Raw genomic sequence first — 16,362 nt, 5'->3', positions numbered from 1 at the left:
TCTAAGCCCTCCCACCTGACCCCAAATAAAAGCACCAAAAAAAAAAAGGAAAATGCAAGGATGACAATCTTCACAAAACACCCACCACCAAAAGCTTTCACTTTAAGCAAAAGAAATCAAAAATGGCCTGTCAGATTTCACATAGCACAGTGACTTCATCCTTAAAAAAGTTACTTGCCCTTGTCAGGGCATTCATGCATCAGCAGATTATTTCAGGCCTAAACCTAGCAAAATATAAACATGTGGTTTACTTCAAATGTGGGAATAATCCATTGAAACGTGATGGAAACATCACATCAGAAGAGTTAGGGTTAAGTGTTTTCATGGGTGAGAACCATAAAGCGGTGATAGTTCTCTCCTCCAGCCTGTAGGTTTCTATACATCCACTGATCGGATTAATTAGTTATTCAGTACTCTTTCTGGCATACCTGGTTCTGGATATGGGGTGCATCATGGAAGTGTCTTACCATCTACGTAAACAGTGAAAATTTGTCAAATGATGTTTTTTTGCACCTTATTTTGTGAGTATTTATTTAAAGCATAATAGACTTGAGGATGGCTGGAATTCTGCTTAAACCCAACATTTTCACTAAGGTGCCTGATTTTAATATTCACGAGCTGATTTTGCCTCTACAGTTTTCAAGTAGTTTTAGATTGTAATGTTATTCAAAATAGTTTTGTGCATGCCCTGGTGTTTATGTTATTTGGATTAAAAATTATTTAAACTATGCATATAGCAACGGTACTTCTATATGCAGAGCCCCTAATACTGGTAGCAGGCCTATGAATCCTCAACTAAAAGGCTATAACTTAAGTGACTGTATGCTGCTTAGCCATTACACCACATAAGTGAATAATTGGCATCATAAGACTTTTCAGTTGGAAGCTGCCCATCTCCATCACTGATGTGGGCTCCAGCACAAAAACAAATTTTCAGGGGGGAGGTAGAGAAAACAGGGATTGAAAGAGCCAGTAGAAAATGAGAAAGCCCAATAATAACAGAAAGGAAACTACAAAACACTCTTCATCACTTTTATAATAAAATATAAACAAGCATATTGATTTAAAAACCCCACTGTTGCTGTCTTTTGTAAATTGAGACAATTACACTGTTTTGCATTAAAAGATGTTATCCATCCAAAAGAGCAAGTATGGTCTTATGCAACTAATATCTGCTAAAACGTACCTGACTGCATTGGAAATGTTGCAGTAGATTGGTATAGCAGAGAATAATGAACCGCTGCACCCCATTGAAATGTAATTACACAGCACTCTTGTTCTTAAACCTATAAGGTGAAAGAAAGATGAATAGTGAAAGTAAAAATCGCTGACCCTTCAAAGTTTAATTTACGTTATGCATTCCCTCGCCCTTCTGATAGGTTTTAGAAAGGTCATAATTTAGGGTATTTTGCAGTTGATAAATGATCTGTATGTTTGTGTTCACACGCACCGATTGATTTGTTATAGCCAAAATATTGTTTCTATAACAACCTGCAGGTCCTTAACTAGGCAAACAGCAGATGAACAGGAATCCAAGTGGGAGGTGAAGCGAAATCCGATCCTCCTCAGAGGACGGGGAGCAGGAGGAGGAGGAGAAGGAAGAAGAGGAGGAGGAGGAAGAAGAAGAGGGGGAGGAAGCAATTTTATGGGGATAGTGGAGGAAGTGGAAGTGAAGGGGGTGGCAGCAAGTTCCCTGGTTCTCTCCTTGCCCTTCTTTGCTACTGCTGGTTTCCCTCTCCTGAGGCTCCTCTGCTCTCCAGGGCCTTGTGTCTGCAGATGACAAAGTCTTTGCAACTCGGATTGCTCCCACGGTGCAAAGGGCTGTTGGGGCAATTTTCCCGCCTTTCCAGCCTTGGATGAGGCTCCTGTTTCCGGGCCCAGTTGATGCATTATGCATCAGGGCTGCCGGCAACTGACAGCCCCTCAGCCAGCATCTACTTGAAAAGCAATGGTGCTAATCAAAGTCGACACATTTGAATGTCCAGACACACACACAGAGAAATTTACTAATCAAAAAGTGTATTTCCTAGGGCTGTCTCCAGAGAAATCCGCAGGAAGAAATTGGAATAATTTATTAGCTTACAAGTTTTCGTTGACAGTTAGCCCAAGGCTATTTATCTCTGTAATAGAGAACGTCTCCAATGTGGCAAAATTGACCAAATCAAACAGCTTTGATCAGAAAATGAATCTGGCAAGGCTGTCTGTCTGTGGGTCCCAGGGGAAAGGTGGGAAACAAACAAAAAGATTTAACAAGTGGTCAATAGGAGAAAGAGAGAGAGAGAATTTGCAGCCTGGAAAGTCAGAAGCCTGCAAAATCTTCACACACAAACACTGAAATAAATTACTGGAGAAATAAATTATGTCTCACATCATAACATTTAACACTGTGCTTGTGCATAATCGGAGCTATGCAGCCCAGTGTGATTCTTGCATTAAGGTGCTGATAAATAACTTCAGGAGAGGGAAAATGTCTTAACTTCTCCTTAAAGGAAAACAAAATACAGAGGACTCCATATCTTCACAAGAACACTGGCACCTTCTCTGCAATCTACACTTACTGTCCGTTATTAATACCTGCTTTTTCACCAAGAGTCAGATGTCCGACAGACTCAAGTACGTTGAAAGCCACCACAAAGGTCACATCAAATTCCGTTTCAGGGGAACAGGGACATGTTTCAGTTGTTTCACTGCCTAATCCAGCCATGACTTTGACCATCTTCCTGCTGACCACCAAAGCCTTTTTAACTGTAAAATAATAAAAAATAAGAACCCTTAGGGATAAGATTAAAAGACACACTTAGAAGTACAGAATTTTTATTTATGTAATAAACCAGACCTGCCTTCTCTTGGAAAGAAAATCTTTGCGCATCAAAGATCATCTGACAATAGAGAATACGGAGGAAAAAGTTCAGGGTAGAAATCAGGAGCTTTTACTTTGCTACAGTTCTTCTATTTTTATATAAACCTCATTCTTGTTTGGAATTAAACTGCTTTGTTATCTTTAGGTATAGATGCTTCAGATGCCCATTACATTATTATACTATATTCTCAATGCTACTGCCTCACAGAGAACCAAATGCCAAAGGAGCATATGCTGATTCCCTTTTGCTAGGAATTACAGCATTTCTCCCCAGGTAAGAAACAGCTTTATTCAGATTCTTGTGCTACTAGCTTTAAGCAGGAAAAGGCAGAAATAATGTCTCCCCTAATGTTTCTAAATTACATGAAAGAAACAAAAGTGCAAGCCCATCTTAACTTAATAACAAAAGATCAGCAATTTTGTTTTGTTTATATTGGTGAATTGAATAAGCAGCCTGCAAACTGAAGCACTCAAACAAGTTGAGATTGAAAGCACTCCAGAAAGTAACCAGGCAGCCTAGTCAGATATCCAGCAGGAAACCGAAGGCGACAGGCTACCTTCTCATGTCTTTCTAGGCCATTTGATGGGACTGTAAGTCCTTGCACCTGATCTATATTGTTACATATGCTTAGAGAAATCAGTAGGGAATAGCCTGGGAATTTATTTATTTATCACTGTTTGAGGTGATAAATTTATCAGTAGTTGAGGAGAAGAGAGAGGCTGGCCTCTTGAACGTTGTTCATCAAATTGAATTGTGAATGGTTTTGTATTGTTATATGACATCTCCGACATGAGCTATTTTTGTAGTTGGAAAAATGGAAACTCAAGTTATTGATAGCCTGAAGATGGCTCGCACCCATATAAGGTAAGCTTTGATATCACTGGGTTGAACCATGAAACCCTTCATGACTTCTTAAACTCTTGGGAAGCAAGGGGAACTTTTGCTTTATTAAGAAATTGAGAGTATTTTATATTTGCATTATAATATGTCCCTTTTACAGACTAAATCAATATAAAAATGGCTTAATTAGAGTTTCTACATAATATATAAAAGTTCAGCATTTTAATGACCTGGCAATATAAGAGCCAGGATGGTTTTAATGATAAAGTCAAAGAGACCATGTTTCCACTCCCATCTCATCTACTGGCTCACCGTTTCATATCCAGTGATTCTTTTACGTTTTCTAGCACCCAAGGAACATGAATATATGAACTACTGAATTTTTACCATTGCAACTGAAGTCAATATGTTCTTTAGACACTCAGCTCCTCCTGTGAGAACCAGGTCCTCTATCTCAAGAGGTGCACCCTGAATTTGCAGATCTTTAAAAAAGTATTTCCCTTTGCAACTTCTCATTTGAATTTCCCTTTTTGTAAAATGGGATCATATACTTGTCCTTTAAATGGCTGTCAGTGCTACACATAATAAGTATTACACGGGCCTTTGCCCAGCCCCAGCTGGAAAACAAGAGTTTTTCCACTGGCTTTTGCAGCGTTTAAATCAAGTCCTGTGAGTGCTAAACATTATTTTAAAAGCTGCGCTCAGGATGGTGTAGGTTTTCTCTATATACATGTGATAGGATGGAGATGCATTCTAGAGGTGAATGCAGTAACATTTTGATGATACACTTATGCAATGACGACCCTCAGTACACTTCAAGATACTCTGAAAGCACCATAGTATATCAGCATCCTGGTAAAAGCCAGGAATGGGATTCATTTGATCAGCTGCAGATATCTGCCTCTATTCGAGAGAAACAGGCACATTTTAGGTTTGAGTCACCATAAAGCAACAGTCTAAATGTGGTTGGATGAATTGTAGAAAGAACCTACTTTGACTAGAAGAGATACGGGTATTTAAGGAGTAGATCTTGAAAGTTAAGAAAGCCCAACTGAATGGAAATGATTTATGATGGGATCAGTCCAGAGTCTGCTGATGACAACTGTATTGTCTTCCATAGTTCCAGCGAGTAGCTAGTGTAAGACCTGTTGGAATGGGACCACACCTTTTATGGTCCAGCAGGCAGGGTCCTGAAAGGTCTTGGTCTTCTGTGCCCTTGCCCTTTCCATGTGCAATATATTCAAAGCTCTTCGAGGCATCCCTGGAATTCACACTAGAGACAGATATTGCCCAATGCTCTAGATAGATTGGAGCACCGGACAATGATTAATGGAATGAAATTTAACAAGTCCAAATGCCAGATCCTGCACCTAGGATGGAGTAACGCTAGGCACAAGTATAAACTGGGAGATGAGTGGCTGAAGAGCAGCCCTGCAGAGAGGGATCTGGGGGTGCTGGTTGACAGCAGGCTCAATAGGAGTCAGCAGTGTGCCCTGGCAGCCAAGAGGGCAAACTGCACCCTGGGGTGCATCAAACACAGCCTAACCAGCCGGTCAAGAGGTAATGATGCTGCTGTATTCGGTGTTGGTGTGGCCTCACCTGAAATACTGTGTGCCGTTCTGGGCCCCACCATTTAAGAAGGATGTCGAGGTCCTTGAATGCATCCAGAGGAGGGCAACAAAGCTGGTGAGAGGGCTGGAAGGCATGTCCTGTGGGGGGCGGTTGAGGACTCTGGGTTTGTCTAGTTTGGAGAAAAGGAGGCTGAGGGGCGACCTCATTGCTCTCTACAGCTTCCTGGGGAGGCGAAGTGGAGAGGGAGGTGCTGAGCTCTTCTCCCTGGTATCCAGTGATAGGACGTGTGGGAATGGTTCAAAGCTGCGCCAGGGAAGGTTTAGACTGGACATCAGGAAGCATTTCTTTACTGAGAGGGTGATCAAACACTGGAATAGGCTTCCTAGAGAGGTGGTCGATGCTCCAAGCCTGTCAGTGTTTAGGAGACATTTGGACAATGCCCTTAATACATGCTTTAACTTTTGGTCAGCCCTGAACTGGTCAGGCATTTGCACTAGATGATCATTGTAGGTCCCTTCCAACTGAAATAGTCTATTCTATTCTATTCTATTCTATTCTATTCTATTCTATTCTATTCTATTCTATTCTATTCTATTCTATTCTATTCTATTCTATTCTATTCTATATATACTGATACCTAGAACCATAAAGCAGCAAGACTCTTCTAAGAGCTTCAGTTTAATGTCTGAGTGCAGCTGAAGATACTAAGGATAATCTTTGGAGCGCTGGATGGTGTGAGACTCTGCTCAAGAGAATACATATCACCACATACCCCAGTGAAATCTGTGTTGCAAGAGGATGCTGTCAGTTCACAGGCAGAACACCATCATATACAGGTTTTCCATTTCTGTACTCTTCCCTTTGCTAAGTTTACCATACCCTGTTCTGCAAAGGATGAAAATTAATTAGAACAAGAAGAATAATTAGAAGTGTCTGCCTGTTGATTCTCTTTTATGGAGGCCCTTCTGGCTACGTGCTGTCACTCAAAGATCAGACATCACAGCTGGGACTTCTGAAGAGGAAACCCACTGTTTCCAAAACGCTGACACTTTCTTTTGTAAAGCTGCCACATTATCTCACACCACCTAACATCTTATATCCTAACTTTTCCAACCTAAAAAGGCCACTGTGCCATTCCACTTCCTTGGAGAGTGAAAGCACAGCTTATTTCCCAACACGCCTATACCATTTTTGTGTGTGTGTGCAAGCACAGACAAGCCAAATGTAAACTATGGGACATTTGCACAGAATTGGCTTCCAAATTATGCTCTGTCCTTGAAATTTTTGGATAACAAGTCTTCACTTGTTTGCGCCTCTTTTTTTCTGAGTAAATGTCATCATTGGCCACAAGTCCTCTGATGTCCCACAAATTTCTTTAAATGGAATTGCTGAAATGCTTTGCACTAGGGAGGAAGGAAATTGAAGAAAAATAAAGATAAAAAAAAAAAATCTTCTCTGTGTAGACACAGTTTAGAAACTCTAGAATGGGGACAGTAAGTTAAAGAAAAGCTGGTAACTTTCTGTTTTTCTTCCTTTCAAACTGATTTTTTTCCAGAAACAACTTCTCTTATATAATCAAGTTTGTAAGGATACTAGTAAATGGCACAGTACAAAATCCTACACAGGAGTAGAATATTTTGGACAATATATTGTCCTCTGACGCCGCTGGCAGCTCTGCCCAAGCCAAAGCTTTCCTGGCACATCCTCTGTGCTCCTCTGATGGAAGTGGTATGGCCAGGACAGCACTGTAAACTGCAATGTTTTTAATCTACAGAAATCCATTGACTACATTTTCTTTCTTGTCAGAATAGAAATGCACATTGTCAGATATCAGCCAAAATTTTAGCATTTTGTCTTTTATTTATGTTGACATGAATTTTGCTAATGCTTTTTCTATTCCCTTCTGGGCTGAAGAAAGGGAGAATTGTCTATAGGTGAAAGTGTCTTCTTCCTCTACATAAAAAGTTGAATTTTTTTTTAACCTTCCTGTGTGGAGCTTGGTGTTCCCTTTAGTTTGGAGATGAATGTTTTCTCGGCAGTGTAGTCTTTGGATTTATTTTCTTTTATTAATATTCTGTCCCCCCCCCGATATTAATCTTCATCAGGATGTCCTTGGTGCTGTGTCTTAGGCTCTGGTGCACACCAGAAAGGGGCTATGAAAACCCGAGCTGGGCAATACTAGATGATACTGAAAAGGGTGCGTGCTCTGCAAGGTGTTGGAGTTAGTAGGGCTGTGCACTGCCTTAATCTCATTTTTATTTTAGTTTATTTTGCTTTATTATTTTATTTTATCTTAGCCATTTCTAGAAAGAACTTGCCTAAGTTTGTACTGATTTTGAGGAAAGATAGTTCTGAATTACTATCAGTTTCTCTCATTCTGATTTTACACAGCAATATTATCTAGATAAATCAATAAGTTATAGCAAATGTCTTAATTTATGTTTTGATCTGATCCACCTAACACTGAAAGGCTTTTAGTGCAACATGTAACCTTACTATTCCAAAATAAAACTGCTGTTCTAAAAAAAGCAACCCTGAAAATCTACCTCCCGACAAATTTTGAGATTTCCAGCAAGGGACGTTCAAATAGACTTTAGTCAAGACTGTTGTGACCAAATACTGTACGACTCCCAAATTAGCTGTTGTAGAATCCCACAGGCATATGGTTAGGGTTATTCCATGCATCCAAATTAAACTATCAGCAACCCTGAAGAACCAAAATATTCCAGGACTGGGCCACCAACCAGATCCTGGGAGTGCAGAGAAAGCCATAATGCTTCTCAGATGGCTCATAAGAGCAGACAGACCTCTGTTCTGCCACCCCTTACAAACAACACAACCTTTGCATTTGTCAGCCATTGTCCTTTATCAGGTTATGCAGCAAGGCCAACTTGTCCTGAGGAGTTAAGCAGATCAACAGATAAAACACGCATGTAACACATTTTGATACTTCTTCATGTAAGTTATGTCATGCCAGGGTGATACTGGGGTAGCCTGGGAACAGAGAGGGAGGATTTCTGAGGGGTAGTCTTATCGTGACTTGTGAGTTAGTACAGACCTATGACAGACTTTATGGACCTGTGGGACTCTGGAAAGTCTCCTTTCTTGTAGGGGTCTAAGCTGCTTTCCTGCACCGAATACCTCTTTCTGTCTTTCCCTTGTCATAGAGTCCAGGCCATCCCAATGTGTCCTAAGCAGGGATTCAGATGTTTTTGGAAACACTAAACTGCAGGGTCCAACTCCCTGTGTATCTCTAGCATTTCCCAGCTGAAGGCCCTTCAGATCAAAATTTCCTTCCCTTCACACTTCAGGAGAGCATTAGTCTAACCTGCTTTTGGGTGTGATACAAGACACAGACCCTGGGCAGGCTCTTGTCCGTCACAGAAGAGCACAGTAGAGAACAAATTAGGGCAAACCCATTTTTGAATCCAACGGCACAGCCAATCCCAAGTGGTCTTGTCACTGGGATGCAGGGCAGCAAGGCAGGAACAAGTGTGCAGTGATGGGCAGAGCTCGTACGTCTGCAGGTCTGAGTGCCCCGACTTACTGAGAGGGCTTTTTTCCTCACTGGTCTCACAGGAAGGCAATGCAGACACAGCAGAACAAGCACTCACTGCCTGCTCCTCCAGTGGCATCTTACAGGAAAATATTGAAGGCAGTTGTCTCTGGCATCATTGAGTCACCAAGGATTCCCACCACCTCTGAGACACAGGGTGCAGAGATGTTTTGTAGGAATAGGAACAGATGTATATATACAAGAGGGGATGTTTCCTGAGTAGGCACTTCTCTCTACGTGTTTGCAACCATGGCATGAGTTCCAGTAGAATGAAAATGAATTTATTTGGCTCAGCTTTTGGATTCTGTGTGTTTATTTATTTGTTTACATTTGTTTCCATCTTTCATGTTATTAATGTACTTCCACTTCATTAGCAAATGCTCAGCCCTTCAGAGGCACTAATGTTATATGATTTTTTTTCTTTGTACTTCTAGTCTGCTTTCCTAAGCTGCTGCTCCAGGAGACATGCAGGTTTTCAGGCATTGCTTATATTGGTATTTTCTATAGGTAAACCAAACCAGAACTGTTCTAGCGAAAACCTTCCTTATAACAAGGAAATAGGACTTCTGTCTCATTCTATTTTAAAATAAACTTTAAAATGTATTGTTTTCACATGAACAAGACTTTTTCTCCCAGGTTTGTTATGTACCTCTGGCAGCAGATGCTTTCCTGGCAGCATCTCCCTCAGACCTTTGGTCATTACCCTCCAATGTCACCCAGCTAACTACCACCACAGGCTGGAAATCATTCATGAATCATGACTTCTGTGAGTCTCTAGGACCTCAGATCTCCTCTGACCTTAAGCACTCTCTTCAATGCCATTAAATAAATTAAATGTTTAAATTACCTATATTAGCTTTAATTGTATAATTATAGAGTCAATGAGAAATAAATCTATAAAGGGGAAACTCTAATCTAAAAAAGGACTTGCCCTCACTTCGAAGTGGATGAACATGCCAGTGGAAATGATAGAGACTGTAACCTCTGTAGGAAAGCCAGCCCATTTCAAGCTTTCCTCAGCTACAGTCAAGTACTAGAAACAATACCAGACTGTGTAGTCGAGGGCAAACGTTCTCATGTTATTTCAGTGTTTTACAGTCATATCCAGGAGAAACCAGCAGCTTTCCAGGTATGTGTTGGAATGGGGAGATAGGGAAAACCTTCTTCTGAGGCACATATAGACAGCAGGCAGAAGTCAGGAGAGATGAACAACGAATAGGAAAATTTTAGAACTACTAAAAATCTCTTAAAATAGATCTGAATTGTTTTGAATGTGAACAGTGTAATTAGAATCTTAATTTAATGTAATTAAATTTAATTAAGTTTAATTAACTTAGCTTTAACTTGGTTTAACTATGCCCTTTCACAATGCCAACAGCAGTCTCGCGTATCTCCATTTACCTCTAAATTGTCCCTGTGAATAAAGGCAATTGGGAAGATGAGGTTATCCAGTTTCATAGTACCTTGGCATTCACTTATAGGAGACCAAATGTGGGCTCAAGACTAAACCTGTCTCCCTGTGTATGGGGCTTTATGTGCAGGTGCACCCCAGAGAACGATGGGGAAATTATGCATCTGTGAAGGCAACTTGCAGGGGGTAATAGGAGCTCAGTCCTTTGCCTTTGTAATTTCCTCCCTGCAGTTCAAGACCACCTTGCAGGACGATAGGAGCTGGCAGAGCCCAGGCTGCAGAGCAGAGGAGCAAGTGAGTGAGAGTGACGTGCCTTGTGAGAGCCGGTGGCGATACCTGTGTAGTTTCCAAACAGTATTTGTCTTCAGTCTTCTCCTATTACACTAGGGACATACTGCAGCTGGCCTCCATGTCTGAGTGGTTAATAAAGTTGATTTACACTGTTTATTTCTGTCAGGAGTCCATCAGGCATATTTTATTTTGCCTCCGGTAAGTCCCCGATTAGTTACTCTATAGTCTGCTTCCCCAGACTCATCGATTCCATAAAAAGAAAAAAGAAAAACACCATTACAACATATAGCCAAACTAGCCATTCACAGAGGAAAGAAGTGTATTTGATATTAGCACCTACAAACAGTTAACTCTGTTTCTGTTGGCATTACCCTTTAATTGGTAAAATATACATGGAAGGTGTGTGTAATGTGCAACTCATGCTGATTACAGTGATTTTGACTGTGGGGTGCCGTAGCTTCGTTTGCCAGTCAGTTTAACTAAAAATTGTGTTAGGGAGGTGAAAAGGCCTCCTTCCCTTCCCCATGAAGTCTTTTCACCATTAGTTAAAATTTGTCATGAAAGGGTTTCCTTTTTTCCCTTAGCTCTGCTACAGATTTTTGCTGATGATCCTCCCCAGTGCCCTGTTCCCACCCTCCAGGAAGAGTGGAAAAAACACCCCCGACAGAGAATGAGGGGAGAAGAGCTACTTCTTGCACCTGCAAAGCTGGGAATCACACTTGCTAAGATATCCTGTAGCAACAGGGGAGAAGAAACTCTGTTGTCTACCCCCCACCCAGCAGCTCCTGGGAACGAGGATCACACTTTTATAAAGACAAACTGTCGTTGCATCACATATACTGAAAAACAAATTGCAGGGAAGCTGGGCTATGAATTGATTCTCATTGATTAAATTCTCATCTCGGTGTGCTGGAATAGTGAGGAAGATCCAAAGGATCCTGTTGTGTGACAGGGCTACATAAATCCAAGGATTTATGTCAGCGCTTTATAGAGCACCTTGGAAGTATCCAGTTTTGGGCTTTCCATTTGAATATAAAACTGGGGCTGATTTTCAAAGGAAACATTAGTTAAAGCCTCAATTAAGACTCAAAATCAGTGGGGGTTGCCACTACTATTACAAAAGTCTCCCCAGTGTCCAGGGTGATGTGATTGGCAAGTAAGGTTATAAATGGAATAGGGAGAGTTAAAAAAAAAAAAAAAAAAGTTAATTTAGATCTCAGAAAGTGAAAAGCTGAGAAATTTTTCCACATAGTTTAAATGACCTATATGCAAAGGTCATCTAAATTTTTGAGATGTTGGAGGGGTGTATAGGAGAACTCACCTAAAGAGTACCTTTCCACATAAATTCAGCCGCCATGTCCAGGTAACGCACAGACTCTCCACTTAAGAGCCACAACAGCCAAGCATCCAAAATAAAACACACGTGTCCAAAGCCCACAACAAAAAATGCTGCAGAGACCTCCAAGTGAGCTCTGATGGAAGCCAGTGAGTCCATACAACACAACACCATAAAGCCCTATCACTTTAGGTCCAGAAGAATATAGCCCTTAGTACAGGAGACTAAGCAATGCTGTACCTTCATGCAACCTCTCACATCACCTATGGCATCATTCCTCATGGAAGTCCCTTGGCTCAAACAGAGCAAGGCTGAGTTGCAAAACATAAGTCGTATTTTTTTAGGCTAAAGGTTTATTTGTCAGAGTTGTTTTTGAGGGTCATTTACTACCTTCTGTGGAAGTCAGAAGACACTGATACATATCAATACTAGCAAGACTTTATCAGAGCTTTAGCCAGTGATGCCTCTCAAGTGATAATGGATACTCACCATCTGCCCTCATATTGCACTGCACAATTCTCTTGTGCTGGGATGCCAACAAACAAGCTTGACAATATTCAAGCTCCTAATGGATGAGCTGATCTCCTGTCATACTGATCAACATTACACGGCTCTTTTTTATTGTCCATGATAGAATTAATGTTTTATCTAGACTGTATGCTTCCTGGAGACTGTATGCTTCTGTTTTTGTACAGCTTCTTGCATACTGGAGTTCTGGGTTGTTTTTTGGTTGGGTGTTTTTTTTTTTTTTTCTGGTGTTATGTTATTACAAGGAATGCAGACGTTACATTATTACAAGGGATAAATACCAACAACAGTGATGAAAAATAATGAAAAATAACTGAAAGCAGAATGAAAATGATATTCTAGAAAGCTGAAGGAGCAAATGCTAACATGGTGGAGTTGACTAAACTTAACCAGCAGTGGATGATTAAATTGTATTTATTTTTAGCAGGCTACAGGCACATTTGTCATGGTTGTTTTTGAGGATAGTTTACTGCTTTCTGTGGGAGCTGGAAGATACTAATATATATCAATACCAGCAAGACTTTGTCAAAACAAAGGTTGATTTCATTTTGTATGGAAAAAATGTTGATTCCATTGCAATTAAAAAAAAAAACAACCCAACAAAAAAACCCAAACAGAATGCTTGAACATTTAATGTTCTAAAAAGATACAGCATAAAGACAGCAATGCTGTCATCGACCTCTCACAGATTCAAAGACTTGTGATTTACTTAGCTTCTCAATAAAATGTCAGTCTCATATGAACTATGAGTACTTTCTTATTTAAAAAAGGATAGACCTGGAAGAATTCAATCAGCATTTTGTCTTACAAAATTAGCCACGTATCAGTTACCGGCAGTCAGAAAATCCATGGATATTTGCCACACGTTTCCATGTTTGGTGGTGGTGAAATCATTAGTGAAGAGAAGGATTGCTTTTGTTCCTGAAAAATTACTTGATGTAGTGATTTTTTTTGTGTATTTGTGTGACAAAGAACATACTTTATTGTGTGTTGAGTTTTTTGTGTTTTGGTTTCTGTTGCAAACAGAACAGTTTGCAGTCTTAGAAAGATTCAGTGTGTAAGTTAACATCACTTTAGAACAGCTTTAACTTGTATGATTGCTCACTTAACCGATCATCAAAGGCTTTCCTGGTGCTGGCAGCTTCGCAGAAAGTAGACTGTCCAACTCAAATTGGCTTTTCTTGAATTAGTTTACTGATGAATTAGATTCAAATAAATAATAAAAAAAAAAATCACAGACTTAATAAAAAGTGAAGGACTAGTTAATTATTTAAAAAAAAGTTTTAAAAAACAGATATAAAATGGAAGATGCTTTTATTTTTAATAAATTAAAAGGTGACAAAAACTGTGTTCTATGAGAAGGCTTAAATTCTAACCTAAAAAAACCCCTTACCTGATAACCCAAATATACCAGTTTGCACATGTTACCAGTGTGCTCCATTACTGGTCGCTTGCCAGATGTCCTACCTGTTCCCTAGGGTTGGGCTCTCTGGCCTTAGCACATCTTCCACAGTACATAACATCTGGGGATTCCCATGATACACTGCCTTCCTTTGCTTGGAAGAGAGCTCCTGGTGCATCACATCCCATGTGAGGACAAGTTTATAATGGGAAACACAGTCAGGAAACTCCCATATAGCACAAAATAACTGTGCTGCTTTCAGTTGGACTGATTTGGGTTTCTGATGAAAGTCTTATCTTCCATTTTTCACCAGAATTGACATGTTGACCTGCTCTAGCAAACAAATACCTTTTGCTTAACTATCAGAAATAGATGTCTTATCTTTACCTTATTTCTAAAAATAACATACTGATTGTAGTGAAGCCTGGATCAACTTAACTTCTAGATCACATTTTGATGGTATCCTTTATATAGCAGCAGTGTATAAGGATTTGTTTCACATCTTTCGTTTTGACAATTTCCTTTGTGATTCCACTGCTGCAGCCACACAGACAGTATTTCTGGATCCTTTTATAAACACTTTTTTTCTTTTCCTTGGGGATGCTTGCTATTCATCATTTAATATATAAAAGTACAGATTGTGCCCATTTTCTTTTGCTCTTATTTCTATATTCACACTTGCTTCATAAGACAGGACAGATTACATTGCATGAATTTGCTATGAACAACACAGATGGTGTGTAGGATATGGAGGTACTAAAGGACAAAAAAAAGAGTGTGAGGAAGAACAGTGGCAAATCCATCAAACATAGTTGTAGGGCAGATGGGGAGTTTGAAGACAAAAGAAACAGGACTGGAAGAGTCCAGGATGCTGGAGGAAGGACAAAAAAACCAAAGGAGAACTTGTTTGCAGCATGGAAACAATTATGAACAGGAAAAGGACAGAGATAAGGGTTTTCCATGGACAAGCAATAGAGAGATGCTGGAAGATCTTTGACAGAGCCAATATTAATTGTGGTTAATAGCTGTTGCTGCAAAAGTGCACCATTCAACTAACCTAAAATTCTAATCAGTCTCCAAAAGGCCACCTTCCCATTTCAAAAAGGAACATCTGAACAGGTTATGACTTCTATCATCATGTCCTTCATGCATATAAAGCAGTCCAGAGAAATGTTTATATAAAATTGTGTATCTAATGAATCTTCTGAGGAAGTAAGGAGAAAAAAGTAGAAGTTGTGGGTGATTTTGTATACATTAATTTTGGAGTTCTCAATGGAAGAGATCTTATAAAGAGATGATGTCGAAAAGAAATGTTGCCATTCACGTCATCTTCACAAACTAGTCAGGAAGATTTGGAAATCTGAGGCTAGGTATCTAAAATTTGAATCATTTACAATCTCTATCCACTTCTGAAAATCCTGGTCAAAATATTTTCTTAAAAACTAATTATCTTCACCAATGCAATAGTTACTTAGTGTTTTAGTATTTTTATGAAGCCTTATTGACAAAGCCACGATATTCTACCTATGGTTAACATGACAGCATATACTAAGAAAAAAATCCTTAAATGCAGAGTAAGAAGTTACTGTATTTTTTTGCCCTGTGGAGGAGAAAAACCCCCTGCTCCCAGCCCAACCACCTCATAATCTAGAAGAAGATGTTTCCCTCATCTTCCCCAGAACCCCTCTATTTTATAGTACTACCAAGTGTCTAGGCTATTGTTTCAGCAATACTTAATTTCTTTTCAAAGAATGGACCTGTCTGTGAACAGAAAAAGGGAGGAATGAAGTGCTCTTGTGCTAAGACACTTTGTGGGATTATACCACATCATATCCACATGGTATGGGCTAGAAGGCAGTGATGTCAGGTGATTGTCCCTGCCTCTGCATAAGTTTCTTGGGAGAGTTGAAAGGGTATAAATTGCAAATGAAGACAACACAGTTTGATCACAGCGCTGAGGGGCCTGGCAAAATCCTAAAACCCTTAATCAGAAAATAACTGCAGGCTGAATTATCTCTTTCTGTATTGAGCCTTTGCTAGAGACCTCATCCAAGCATGAGAAGTCAAGGAGAAGCAATTTCAAATTTTACTATCTTCAGTTGTTGGGATAAATGTAGACATTAGTGTTTCTCCACTTGCTACTAACTTGTATCCTAGAAGTGTTACAAGGCATGCTACTTCATCAATTGAGTCTTTCAGACATGGACATGAAGACAGACTCACGCACATGCACAGAAACCATCACCACTGATTAATGGGAAACAAATCCTCTATGGTTTGTTTATCTCATATTTGTACCCACTGCAGTAGTATCAGAGCAGCACATGCAAATATTTCATTTTTAAAGAGGAGGAAGTGAGAGGAACAGCAAGCCTGTGTCTCATCAACATTGGTCAGTAGTGACCACTGGTCAAACTTTTGCAATGCAGGAAGGCAAGATATGTACCACACTGGTAATCTCACAGTCCGTCAGTTCAAAGCACAAGGGAACAAATGACAGAAGTCCTAGATGGTCTATACCAGGAAACCAAAGATGAAGGGAGGAGCATTTCTGAAGCTAACTTA

This window comes from Platalea leucorodia (assembly GCF_965183815.1).
Source record: "Platalea leucorodia genome assembly, chromosome: Z".
In the NCBI taxonomy this organism is placed as follows: Eukaryota; Metazoa; Chordata; class Aves; order Pelecaniformes; family Threskiornithidae; genus Platalea; species Platalea leucorodia.
Note: the sequence above shows the minus strand (reverse complement) of the source record.